At 37.9% G+C, this 13,900-nt stretch overlaps 1 protein-coding gene across 4 annotated transcripts in view; it reads right to left on the bottom strand.

Annotated features, from left to right (window-relative positions):
* The window catches only part of CNTN4 (contactin 4), a 1,026,598-nt gene that overhangs the window by 603,294 nt on the left and 409,404 nt on the right, over positions 1-13,900 (bottom strand). Inside the window, exon 4 of one of the 4 annotated variants that reach the window (XM_027522788.1) lies at positions 2,087-2,164. The exons of the other annotated variants lie outside the window; for them this stretch is intronic. The gene's annotated coding sequence lies outside the window, so the exon portion shown is untranslated. The remainder of the gene's footprint in view (positions 1-2,086; positions 2,165-13,900) is intronic. 4 annotated transcript variants of the gene reach the window in all.

Genomic DNA, 13,900 nt, shown 5'->3' with positions numbered 1-13,900 from the left:
ATTTATTGATCTCTAAAACGTTCTGTTTTGCTGTAGCGTTTTTCACTTGGAAATGAATAAGAAATGAAAAGCCCTGGTTGAAATCCATTCTCCACAGTGAAGTCAGAATGCCCTTTCCAAAAGAGAAAATTAAACATTATCCTCCTGCCTATAATCCTTCAAAGGTTCCTATCAATTACCTGATCAAATCTAAAAACCAATTCAAATCCAGTTACCACCCCAAGGACCTCCCTCCCTCACTGATTTGTACTTTCTATTCCATTTGTCAACCAGGATTTTTTCCTCTTCCTTCCTTGAAAACATCATGCTACCCCTCCCCTCCATTGCAACTGTATCCTATTTTTACAGTGCTTCTTAACCCAAAACGTTCCATCAGGAGATATGTCCAACCTTTTAGAGGTAGGTCTCACTGTCAAAGTACAAAGGAGCATACTCTGGAGTTGGGCAGCCTGGTATCCTAGATTCTCCATCTTACTGTGTGAGCTTGAACAAGTTACTTAACTTCTCTGTGCTTCACTTTCTATAAAATGGTGATAATGATAGCAATTTTCTTTATCATATTAGTATACATCTATTTATCCCTCTATAATATGCTTCCATTAATCCAAAAAGGACTATTTTAAGATGAAGCATTTCAAACACATTCTTTATTCTCCCACACCAGACATCCCCATACCCCCAGGATAGCATCACTGATGTCTTTGTGTTCACATGATCCTCAGGCACACGGCTTTGTAATTATCTGGTTATGCAACTATTTGTCTACTAGAATAGGACCTCCTCAAAGGAGCTATGATATCCTGTGCAATTTTGCTACCCTAATATCTAGCTCAGTGGTGTAGCTCAATAAAGGCTTACAGAATACTTTTGAACATGTGTGTAGCTATAAAGCCATGCAACAATATGGCTTTCATCAGGTACCTGTATAATTTGACAATTCAGTTTTGAGTACTAAAATGATAGGATTAATAATAACAAAACCATGGTTATTAAACTTTATGAAAGAACCTTCACATTTGATTCAGGCACTAACGTTCTATCTTCACTTGGTAAATTAGTAGTCAAGTATCCTCAAGTAAGCCAGTTCACTTTTTGGGAGGTTTTTTTTTTTTTTTTTTAATCTGTAAAATTAAAGTGAAGTTCTAAAAACACAGTGAGCTAAAACATTTCCTTTAAAAGTCATAAAAATGCTAGTTAAAAGAATAAGAGAAATGTAACAAAATTACACGCATGCACATGTAGAAGTATAGCTGAACTCGAGAGGAAAAAAAAAATGCCAAGAGAGAGGAGATGGTTAAGCTGATGAATGAGGGCCTACGAACCCTAAGGGCTGGGGAGACCAGCTACACATCTGCAGGTGCGGTTCACATAGGCTATCAAGTGAATGGACTTCTGGAAACTGTGCAAGAAAGCATCTCTGGGGGCTAGAGAATGCGCTGTAGTACCTGACAGGGACAGGAGAAGCATAAAACTGAAACTTCACTGCAAAAACAATACAATCACTGTTTACTTAAGCACCTTAGAATTCCATGTATAGGTCTTCACAAGCATTTGTGATTTTATATATATATATATATATTTTATATATATATATATATAAAGAAATATAAAGAATATAAAGAAATATAAAGAAATAACATGGAACTCAGGCATCCCAGGTGGCATAGCAGTAAAGAATACACCTGCTAGTGTAGGTGACACAGGATGTGAAGGTTCGATCCCAGGGTTGGGAAGATGCCCTGGAGTAGGAAATGGCAACCTACTCCAATATTCTTGCTTGGAAAAATTCCATGGACAGAGGAGTCTTGTGGGCTACAGTCCATGGTACTATAAAGAGCCAGACTCAACCGAGCAACTGAGCACACCCATTAAGATGTAAATATTCAGTGAACTGGCCACATATTAGGATCTCATGATATAAATACATATATATTTTTTACTAATATTGACTTACTATATTTCAACAGGACATTTAAAATGATTTTGTCTGTTTCTAAGTCAAGGAATAAGTGGTTTTGGTGGGATAAACAGAGGGAGAGAGAACAAGTAACTTAAGTGAGTAAGTGAGATGATTCACTCAACTTACCATCCATTGGGTGCTAAGCAGTGTACTGGTTATCTCTGAGCCACACAAATGAATGGTAACAATTATGGAATTTATGTTCTGGGGAGCAAGACAGACAGCACATAAGCAATCAATAAGTAAATTAAATAATAAGAGATTCTGTTAACAACACTGCAAAAAAATTTTTTAAAGAGTCCTAAGATAGAGAATAACAAATTTTGGTTCTACAGTATTCATCAGATTTGAAAAGATCAGTAATCACTAAAAAGCTATATTAATAGAAAATGTATGAAATTTTTATATTCCACAATGCTGGCCTAACTTTACCCAGGTTTTGAGAGAATAACTACACTCAACCTCCCAAATCTCTTCTTAATAAAATGACTTAGGTTTCTACATGTGTGCACTCATGGACAAAGAACATTACAGTGTTCACTGCACGTGTCACTGGCAAAATCACTGACCGTGGATGTGAAATGTATCAAATTCTGGATTTTCCAAAGATAAGCTAAGGAGCTAAGTCATTTGGAAGTTGAAACGTTAGGGTGATGGAAACTATGGGGCACAGACTTTAGATACTGTGAGGCTAGTTCACAGGGATTATGTGTGTCAAGTTAAGGATTTAACATATGATTTAATCAGGGTTGAGTGTTTATTAAAGTTTTTTGAAAATTATTTGGAAGAAAATGATGATGTGAAACAGTATTAGAGGAACACAATGAAATATTTCTGGAGAAGGAAATGGCAACCCACTCCAGTATCGTTGCCTGGGAAATCCCATGGACAGAGGAGCCTTGCAGGCTACAGTTCAAGGGGTCGCAAAAGAGTCAGACATGACTTAGTAACTAAACCATCATTATCACTTGGGAACTAAGATCACAAATGCCACATGGTGTGGCCAAATTAAAAAAAAAAAAATTGAAGAAGAGAATTATTCTTAAGCCTACAAAAATCCTCAAAAAAATAGGTCTTTTCTTCCTAGAATGTCTAAGAATGTCCAGTACCCCAGGAAAAATCAAGTAAGATGATTAAAAGCAACTGAGTAGATTTAAACCAAAATTTCCTATAAACACATCAGATGTCATCAAGAATAAATGTCTTTCTTACTGGTAGAATTTTGCAGTGCCAATATGTTCTCAAATGACATGAAACAATTGTATCTAAAGGAAATGTTTAACTTTTCTTTGTTTAACTACTGCACTGAAAGTATAGCATGGTAACAATAGAAAATTGTGGAATATAAAAATTTCATACATTTTCTATAAACAGGCTATCTCCTAGGTAAAGAGTTGTTTGTATTAACATCTTTTTAAACAAATTTTCTGAGCAAGCACAAACACAAACACAAACCTAACTCCTATTGTCATGTGGATGGCTAGGTACGGCAGACCAGTGACAAGAATTCGCCTGCCAATGCAGGAGATGGAGAAGACATGGGTTCAGTCCCTAGGTTGGGAAGATCCCTTGGAGAAGGAAATGGCAACCCACTCCAGTGTTCTTGCCTGGGAAATCCCATGGACAGAGGAGCCTGGCGGGTTACAGTTCATGGGGTCTCAAAGAGTTGGACACGACTCAGAAACTAAACATCAACAACTGCACTTAATAGTTGCTTTCCAGGAATTTGAAGCCCAATAGAGAAGTATCCCACTCCAGTGTTCTTGCATGGAGAATCCCAGGGATGGGGGAGCCTGGTGGGCTGCCGTCTATGGGGTCACACAGAGTCGGACACGACTGAAGTGACTTAGCAGCAGCAGCAGCAGAGAAGTATAAAACCCATAGATATGTATTTTAAGAGAGTGTTTATTACATTTCTATGGGATTTTAGAAAAGAGAAAGTTTATTTCCAAAATGCTTCGGGGAGGAAGTGGTGTTAGAAATGAAAACTTGGAGAACCTGTCAGTTTTAGCCATTTGGAGATGATTACTAAGTGGTGATTATGATGCTGAAGGTAGAATTTCAAATCATCTTTTTAAACTGCTCTTTTTCTAGATAAATATTAATATTATCTTCCCATTTTGGATGCTCTCTCTGATATCTAGACTCTTTTGAGAATTTAAAGTACCTTCTCCCTAGAAAACAATGCATCCACAATTACAATTTTCCAAAAAATGTCAAGGAATTCACAGACTTTCAGTTAAGAAATCTTGCTTTAGGTCAAGAGAATATTATTAATGGAATGCATATAAATAGCATTTTACACTTTCTCGAGAACTTTTACATTACCACAATAGGAAGAAGTAATAAGGACTATTATCATTGCTCTATTTTTCATAGAATAAAAACTGAAACATGGAGAAATTAAGCAGCTCTTCCAATATTATGAATTTCTTTGAGAGTTACTGAGATTATGCCAGTGTTTACTAAAACACCTCCCTACTCTCTGGAATTCCACTTCTCTAAGCATCATTCCGGAGAAGGCAATGGCACCCCACTCCAGTACTCTTGCCTGGAAACTCCCATGGATGGAGGAGCCTGGTAGGCTGCAGTCCATGGGGTCGTGAAGAATCGGACAGGACGGAGCGACTTCACTTTCACTATTCACTTTCATGCACTGGAGAAGAAAATGGCAACCCACTCCAGTGTTCTTGCCTGGAGAATCCCAGGGACGGCGGAGCCCGGTGGGCTGCTGTCTGTGGGGTCGCACAGAGTCGGACACGACTGAAGTGACTTAGCAGCAGCAGCAGCAGCAGCAGCAAGCATCATTCATTTGAAACTTCACTCTAGCCAAATTGGTGCAATTACATGTGGGAGGAAAATCAAAATAATAATAGCTCTGATGGAAGGGAATTTCTCACTCAAAGTCATCAATTAAGGACACAGGCTTCTTCTCTAATTTTCCTTCAGTACTCTAGCTTATTACTTTAGTCAAGATCACCAGTTGGTCCATGGTAATTACTAGAGCTCCAACCATCAAGTTTGCTTTCCAATCATTAGAATGAAGGAAGCGGGATACAGGACAAGAAATCTGGATTTCAAGCTAAAACCTTTCCTCTTGAAGAGACCTCTCAGAAGTCCTCCCAAATATTTCTGCTTGTATATAATTGGACAACATTTTGGTATTTGTGATAAAAATTACAATATTTCATCTGGGCACACTGATGTTCTAAATAATATTTCTGTTCTGTTATTAAAGAACAAAGGAAGAATGGATATTGGCTAGCAACCAGAGATCTCTTCCATAATTGTTGTTATGGTAAGCTATGTCCAACTCTTTTGCAACCCATGGACTGTAGCCCAACCAGGCTCCTCTGTCCACGGGATTTTCCAGGCAAGAATACTGGAGTGGGTTGCCATTTCCTATTCCAGAGGATCTTCCTGACCCAGGGATTGGACCCGTGTCTCCAACATTGCAGGTGGATTCTTTACCACTGAGCCCCTGGGAAAGCCCTAACACCAAACACTTGCACCAACAATAAAACTTTTGTGTCCGAAATCAGTGAATGAGGATTCTGAAGATGGAATTTCCTGGTGATGAGAAGACATCAGTTAGATCCCTGTGTGGTCTGTGTCTCCTGATATGTAAAATGAGGCAGGCTAGAGACTAGCATCTCTCTCATATATCCTCCAGTTTGAGATTTTAGGAAGCCTAAAATGTTACCTCATTACCTTACTACCAAAGGAATGGCAATTTCTGATATGGAAACTATTTGCACATCTGTGAATAGTCCAACTTAGATTCTATTCGAGTAGCAAAATATTAGAATAGTCTATTAGAATATTAGAATAGTCCCACTATTCTATTAGTGGGACTAATAGAATTAGTCACTATTAGAATAGTCCCACTGAATTATTAGCCCCACTCAATTATTTTACAGAGATCTTTTTTTTTTAAAGAAGGAGAAAAAAGAAAGAGAAGAGAACAAGGGAAGTTTTCTTTGACGTTGAGCAAGAATGGCAAATTTATCATTTTGGTACCAAGAGAACACCCTGTATATGATCTTGATATTTGGGGTGGGGGATGGAAATTCACAATTAAAATGAAACATTCACGCTTACAATTTAAGAACTGTAAGATACTAAGCAAAATGTGCAGCTGTTTATAAGAACTACCATTTATGCAACCAAAATATTCAATCAGTAAAAACAGTTCTTAATGCCTCTAGGATAATTATTTTTTATGTGGATAGAATTAAACTTGTGTAACAATATAACCATCAAGTCTTTGTAAAATCTTCCTATAAAATATGAAAAGAGTATAGACAATACTGTTTGAACTATAAACTGCCACCGCACTTCAGATTTGTTAATTAGGGTACCAGCATGAGGTTCTTTCTAAGCATTATCAAGGAAGCCAGCTAATCTAAGTTTATTTGCCTTATTCCTCTCCTTCATTTATTGCAGTTTCTTAAATGGAAGGACCCAGAGTGTCATAAAAATGAATTAAATAGAAAACTAAATAGAAAATGTAATAATAAGCTAAATGAACAAGATTCTTCCTTTTAACTATATTACCAAAGAGGGAGAATATCTATTAAGGGCAATATGGTCACGTATGTAACTATAAAATATGGGAAAGTAGAACAGAAGAAAATGGCTAATCCCATCACCACAATCTTTGAAACAAATATACCTGGAAGAAGTAACTGCTCTCACTTTCTGCCACCTTGAAGCAGAGAACAAGAGTCCTTGTTCTCAACTGGGTGTGGCATCTCACTTCAGTGTCTTCAGGTTGCTTCTGAACACATGAGATAAGATTCCAAGTCCAAGTCCTGCCACCAGGCCCACTATCTTAGCCTATAATCTCTAAGATTTGGGATGCATCCAAAAGGAAGGACTCAAAGATGCTATAAAAGAGGTACTATAATTGCAAAAGCGTGTAAAATATATGCAAAGCCATCCCTTGCATCAATGTCAAACAGTATTTATTAAGCATCTATTATATACAAGGCACCATCCTAGAAACCCAGCAGGCAACATTCCCTGACTTCAGGGAGCTTTCAATCAAATTGTTGTTGAGTAAAATTACAATGCCTAAAGATTTATGTTTATATCAATAAAAACCAAAACAACCTATTAAGAGTCTAAACTGCCACAATTTTCTGATTCCCAGGTAGGAAATAAGGTACTGCAAACTTAAAAACACTCCTTGTCTGAGAAGCTTACAGTATAGATTTGTGAGACAAATAAAAACGCATGAATGACTCGTAGATAATCACAGAAAGGATTCCAGTGTAAAACACTGGAGTGCAATAAAACCACAACAGGCAGGCTGCTCCATGATGGAAAATTCACCTCCTCATTCTTTACGACAGAGTACATTTCCAGTCCTATCAAAGGGACTGGGTTCCGGGGGAATACGTATGTGTTTTGAGGGATTTCCATCATACCACATCAGAGGCCATAGATATTAAAACTGTAATCAGAGGGATTTTAAACACATAGGAAAAGATAGGATGTATGAGATACTTCAAACTAAATGATGCAAAGTTTAAAAATTGTTATAGCCTATGAGAGTCCATAACAATATGAGGTAACAGTCTGTCATTTGCTACATATCCCAATATTTTATTGTGAAAATGCTTACACATTACAACATTTTATGGGGATGGAGGTGGAAGGGGGGTTCAGGATTGGGAACACATGTACACCCGTGGCAGATTCATGTTGATGTATGGCAAAACCAATACAATATTGTAAAGTAATTAGCCTCTAATTAAAATAAATAAATTTAAATCTAAATTTTTTAAAAAAAGGACAGTAATTGCCAATATACTCACTATCTAGATCCAACAACAGTTAACATTTTACCACATGTGTGTATACACATATATTTTTCTTTTCATTTGGTGACCCATTGGGAAGTAGGGCACCTGGTAGAGGACCTGCTGGTAACAAGATTTTGGAATCTGATACTTTTCTAATTGAGTTCTTCAATTTTTAGAGCTAGCTTTATTTTTCAGAGAAGGCAATGGCACCCCACTCCAGTTCTCTTGCCTGGAAAATCCATGGACGGAGGAACCTGGTAGGCTGCAGTCCATGGGGTCGCTAGGAGTCGGACATGACTGAGTGACTTCACTTTCACTTTTCACTTTCATGCACTGGAGAAGGAAATGGCAACCCACTCCAGTGTTCTTGCCTGGAGAATCCCAGGGACGGGGGAGCCTGGTGGGCTGCTGTCTCTGGGGTCGCACAGAGTTGGACAGGACTGAAGCGACTTAAGCAGCAGCTTTATTTTTATTGGTAATAGTAATGGACGCATGTAGTATACATTTGTTGCTATCACAGTAAGTTGTTTCCTGTGGATCTTTTCTGAATATCTACCATTTACCAGGTGGCACTGAGGGTAGAAGAGATATCCTGGACACAATCACTATCCTTACCTGTCTACTTTTATTGATTCTCCAGAAACAACTGACTGATTAGCAACTGATTCATCAAGGCTCTGGAAAAGTTTATATCTTGCTTCATGTGTAAGAATCTGCCTGCAATGCAGGAGACCTGGGTTTAGCTCCTGGATCGGGAAGATCCCTTGGAGGAGGGGTATGGCAACACACTCTCGTATTCTTGCCTAGAGAATTCCATGGACAGAGGAGCCTGGCAGGTTATAGTCCATGGGGTCGCAAAGAGTCAGACATGACTGAGCAACAAATACTTTCACTTTCATGTGTAAAATACTACTCTTCCAGAAGCACTGAATTTTTGTCATTAATATTTAATAGGAAGTTTGTATATACTAAGGTGGGTAAAGTCCTGGTATCTGGATCAATGGGGTGAAAGTTGATTTTATCCTTAATTTATGCCCATGTTTTAACATGAGATTTTTCCTCCTGAATACCATTTTCACTAACTAAACACACAAAGTAGATACAATGACTTGTAACTGCAACATATTCCAGGTTTTAAGATGCTAAAGCTGAAACTCCAGTACTTTGGCCACCTTATGCGAAGAATTGACTCATTGGAAAAGACTCTGATGTTGGGAGGGATTGGGGGCAGGAGGAGAAGGGGACGACAGAGGATGAGATGGCTGGATGGCATCACTGACTCGATGGACATGAGTCTGAGTGAACTCCGGGAGTTGGTGATGGACAGGGAGGCCTGGTGTGCTCCGATTCATGGGGTCGCAAAAAGTTGGAAACGACTAAGCGACTGAACTGAACTGAACTGAACTGATACGTCTGAATAAGCAATATTGCTGGTACACAAATACAAAACTGTACACAAGTTCTGAGTTAGGGTGAAGGAAGATAAAGCAGGCATTTCCACATCCCACAACAGACGTGTTTTGGAAAGACCTCACTCTTTGTAAAATTATGCACTAAAAATAAGGCTTATGGGAAAAATAAATTTTATGTAGACCACTGAAATCCTATGCAAGTACATAAGCAACACATTAACAAAGACGATTAATGGCACCTCCCTTAGAAACCACCCTAGACAACCTAGGCAAGCAGCTGAGCATGATCAGAGACTGGCTAGGTGATAATGAAAAATACACGAAACCATAAGAGGGGGCATCAGGGTTTCTTGTGCTGAGACAAAGCAGAAAGCCAAAGGTTTAGGATGAGCAGCCCTGTTTACCAGTTGAGCCTGGAAGGAAGAGCATCCTGCCGCAAGCACAAAGTCATCCTCGGGTGCATATGTACCTTTCAAGTGAAAAAGACCTTAGTACAGATGATTAACGATTAACACTCCCCTGCCCCCCGCTTTTCTTTTCTGTAGAGAATGCTCTTGTCTTAGCACCTGTTAGCTGAGAGATTTTTTTTCCCCTCTCCTGGTGAAGAAATAATTCTAACTCTGCTACTTCAGCAACCTTTGCCTAGGAAAATATTATATGATCAGTTATGACTTCCATGTTCCCCTGCTTACTTTTTCCCTATTCCTGTTTAGAGACACAAGTAACATGGCGGGAAAGTTTGTGAAGATAACAAACATACACACACATGTATGTTCTACTTACAACAAAGGTCAAATAAGCAAGATGGGTGGGACCAATATTGTTCAGAGTATTCCTTGATCCTTAGAGGATTTTCCCTAATATTTCTTAGAGAAAATGAAGAAAACAAATGTAGAAGGCTGGAAGAAAGGAAAAGAAGGGGGAGGGAGAAAAAGATGAAATTTCATCATTTTCTAAACAGCTGAGTATGTGGCTTTTTCTAGGCAAAAACATTATACTCTATATAAATAGCTTTAAAACTTAGCAACATGTAGAAAAGGCCTTCTTCAGAGGAACTGATACAACCAGTATTATTTTAGAGTGTGGAGGCTCTAAAACCTGTATGGAATGGACATATGAAATTACTCTTCAAACGCCTCAGAACAGAGTACTTTGGAAACTAAAAAGTAACTTCTGTGTTTCTGTCCATTTCAGCTGTTGTTGTTGTTCAGTCTCTTAAGTTTAGTCGCTCAGTCGTGTCTGACTCTGTCTACATGAACTGTAGACTATCAGGCTCCTCTGTCCATGGGATTTTCCAGGCAAGAGTACTGGAGTGGGTTGCCATTTTCTTCTCCAGAGGATCTTCCCGACCCAGGGATCAAACCCAGGTCTCCCACATTGTAGGCAGACACTTTACCGTCTGAGCCACCAGGGAAGTCAGTCTCTTAAGTCCTGTCCAATTCTGCAGTCCCATAGACTGCAACACACCAGGCTTCCCTGTCCTTCACCATCTCCCAGAGTTCACTCAAATGCATGTCCATTGAGTCAATGATGCCACTCAGCCATCTCATCCTCTGTCGTCCCCTTCTCCTCTTGCCCTCAATCTTACTCAGAATCAAGGTCTTTCCCAGTGAGTCCGCTCTTTGCATCTGGTGGCCAAAGTACTGGAGCCTCAGTTTTAGCATCAGTCCTTCCAGTGATTATATAGGGTTGATTTTCTTTCCAGACGACTAGTTTGATCTCCTTGTTGTCCATGGGACTCTCAAGAGTCTTCTCCAGCACCACAATTTGAAAGCATCAGTTCTTTGGCACTCAGCCTTCTCTATGGTCCAACTCTCGCATCCATACATGATTACTGGAAAAACCGTATCTTTGACCATATGGACCTTTGTAGGCAAAGTGAAGTCTCCGCTTTTTAACACACTGCCTAGGTTTGTCATGGCTTTTCTTCCAAGGAGCAGGCATCTTTTAATTTCATGGCTTCAGTCACCATTCACTGTGATTTTGGAGCCCAAGAAAATAAAGTCTGTCACCATTTCCATTGTTTCCTCATCTGGGAAATGGGAAATTTCATCCGGCAGGCAAAACAAGGTTTAGCTTACCAGGATGGAAAAATAAATAGGGAGTAGGGGCTTCCTTCCTTCAGATGTCCTCTCCTCCTCAACTTATTTCAAGTGAGGAAAACTAGCTAAATGATGCAACTTTACTGTTTTGTTACTCAAATCTTGGTGGGGCTTGAGAACAGCTGTAATCACTACAACGACTTCCATTAGATTCAATATATTAATTCTAGAATGCCAAAACATCTAATGCTTTTTGTTGAGAGGGCAAAAATAATTTTTAACAAGTTTCTTATCCTCTCAAGATTAGCAAAAGCTCCAAGCTGATCTGTTAAACTGAGATATTTCAGTATTTCACCAAAAAGGAAAATGAGTCTATCCATGCTAATGTGGAAAATATTTCAACATAAAAACTCACTGGAAAAAAAAAAACCTGCAAAAACAAAGCAAGGCTGGATGCCAGGAATATATTTGATGGAAATCAGCATGTCTCTGCAGAGCTATGCAAAGATGAATGATTTGGATTCTATTGTATTATTTATCATTCCTTTTTATCTATGATTCCAGACTATCTATTATTAAAAATGGAGCCTACATTCAATTTAAATAACATTATGTTAGTTGCTTTTCTCACTTGTAAGCATCCATTTCAACTAAAGGGAATGGCAATGCACTAATGCAAGGAGAAGTCTACACAAGCTCTGAAAGTTCAGACTTGTTTTGTGCATTTTCCTAGCAAATATGAACTTAGATTGTTAATTGCTAAGCCTTTGAATCTAAACATCTTAGATAATTACCAATGGTTGTGCTTGGAGGGGAAGTGATTGTAAAATGTGCAGTTTGGCTAATGCCCAAGAAAATAAATCTGTATTAGGGATAATTATAGATATTTTAATTGCTTTGGGGTGTTAATTGGTAAGCTACAGACAAGGAGGGAAAAAGAAACTATAGGTGTCTTTTATCTATACTGACCCACAGGTATGCTAAACCTTCTCTCAATGTGCAGTCTTAAAATGTACTGAGTCATAATTTAACTTTACAAATTTATGTTCATGAACAAATATAAGCTACTGGTACATTTGCTTTTGCAAAAATTAATTTACTGCCAAATGCTGATATTGTTTCTTCCCACCTCTCTGTATGTGGCAAATCCCATAGCATATTAGAAACTGAAAATAAAGAATAAAAGCCAGTTTCTCATATATTCTTAAATTACAAAGACAAAGGAGAAAAGAGATCAATATCAATGAAACATCTAGCCAAAGGCTTTTAAACTTTCTTGAAGTCACAGAATCCATTGTATGAAAAAAGAGGGAAACCTTTCCTCAAATGCTAACAAAGTTTTTGTGTGATTATATGCATCTGCATTATAATTATACACAGATACACATTTTATTTTAGTTTGAAGGAAGTAATCTAAAGAGTACCTGAAAATGCTGATATATTTGAGGCAATGATTTTGATTGTGAGCTCCTTAAAGACAAGGATTCTGTATCTTCATCTCTAAATTCCCTGGCAACCAATAGTTGTAGAGTAGATGGATGCAGGGATGGGTTCTTGTAGGTTGGTTGGATGATGGAAAGAGGAGAAGAAGGAATTTAGTTTCTTTACAAAGTTGTAACTTGCCTTATTACTTTTTCAGGTTAACTTTAAACAATACCCTACCCTGAACCTCAGTGGCAGTACTTGTAAAAGTCAGTACATTGGAGTACAGATAAACATACTTCCAAACAAGCTGAGAAAGGAGTTAGGTTCAGAAACAAAATGCTTAAATAAACTAAAACTATTTTTAGAAATAGAGACTTCCCCAACAAAAAAATCACCAGGTGGACTTCCAAAAAGAAGAAAGTGGGAAGAAGATAGCAGATATTTGGTAGTCACCATTTCAAAAAGGCTACAAATTTTTATCTAATTTATAAGAAGAAATGATCTTATAACCTGATTGAAAAAACAACGATCTAAAGATGTTATTTTATATAATCTTGGAGAATAGTTTGGAAAAAACAAGGGCCCTAACTTTAGGTTCAGCCACCCTTCAAATGGCCAATTGTACCCATTCTGGTAAGATGGTTAAATGATCAAAAGTTTACCAATGATCAGAAATCAAAGTTAATCCATTCTTTTATAGCTGTATCCAAATGATATAAAATTAAAAAAAAAAAAAAAAAAAACTTGGGACAACATCAACAAAACAGTCAACCAAACTAGCATTCAGACAAAGCAAATATTTAACAGATATAAATTTTCATTTTTTTTAAGTTGTGTTTCTGGTGCTTTATAATTTTTTTAATTAAGTATCTGACATTGATCTGCGGGTAAAACTGGAGAACTAAATATATATATTTTATTTGTCTACAAGAATTAAATTAGGTTCTATGCTCAATGTATTAGTGATTCTTTTTTTTCCTCTCTTTTTTTTTTCCTTTTTTTATTTTATTTTTTAACTTTACAATATTGTATTGGTTTTGCCATATATCAACATGAATCTGCCACAGGTATATACGTGTTCCCCATCCTGAACCCTCCTCCCTCCTCCCTCCCCATACCCTCCCTCTGGGTCGTCCCAGTGCACCAGCCCCAAGCATCCAGTATCATGCATCGAACCTGGACTGGCGACTCGTTTCATACATGATATTATACATGTTTCAATGTCATTCTCCCAAATCATCCCACTCTCTC

This window comes from Bos indicus x Bos taurus, chromosome 22 (assembly GCF_003369695.1).
Source record: "Bos indicus x Bos taurus breed Angus x Brahman F1 hybrid chromosome 22, Bos_hybrid_MaternalHap_v2.0, whole genome shotgun sequence".
Lineage (NCBI taxonomy): Eukaryota > Metazoa > Chordata > Mammalia > Artiodactyla > Bovidae > Bos > Bos indicus x Bos taurus.
Note: the sequence above shows the minus strand (reverse complement) of the source record. Positions and strands in the feature narration are given on the sequence as shown.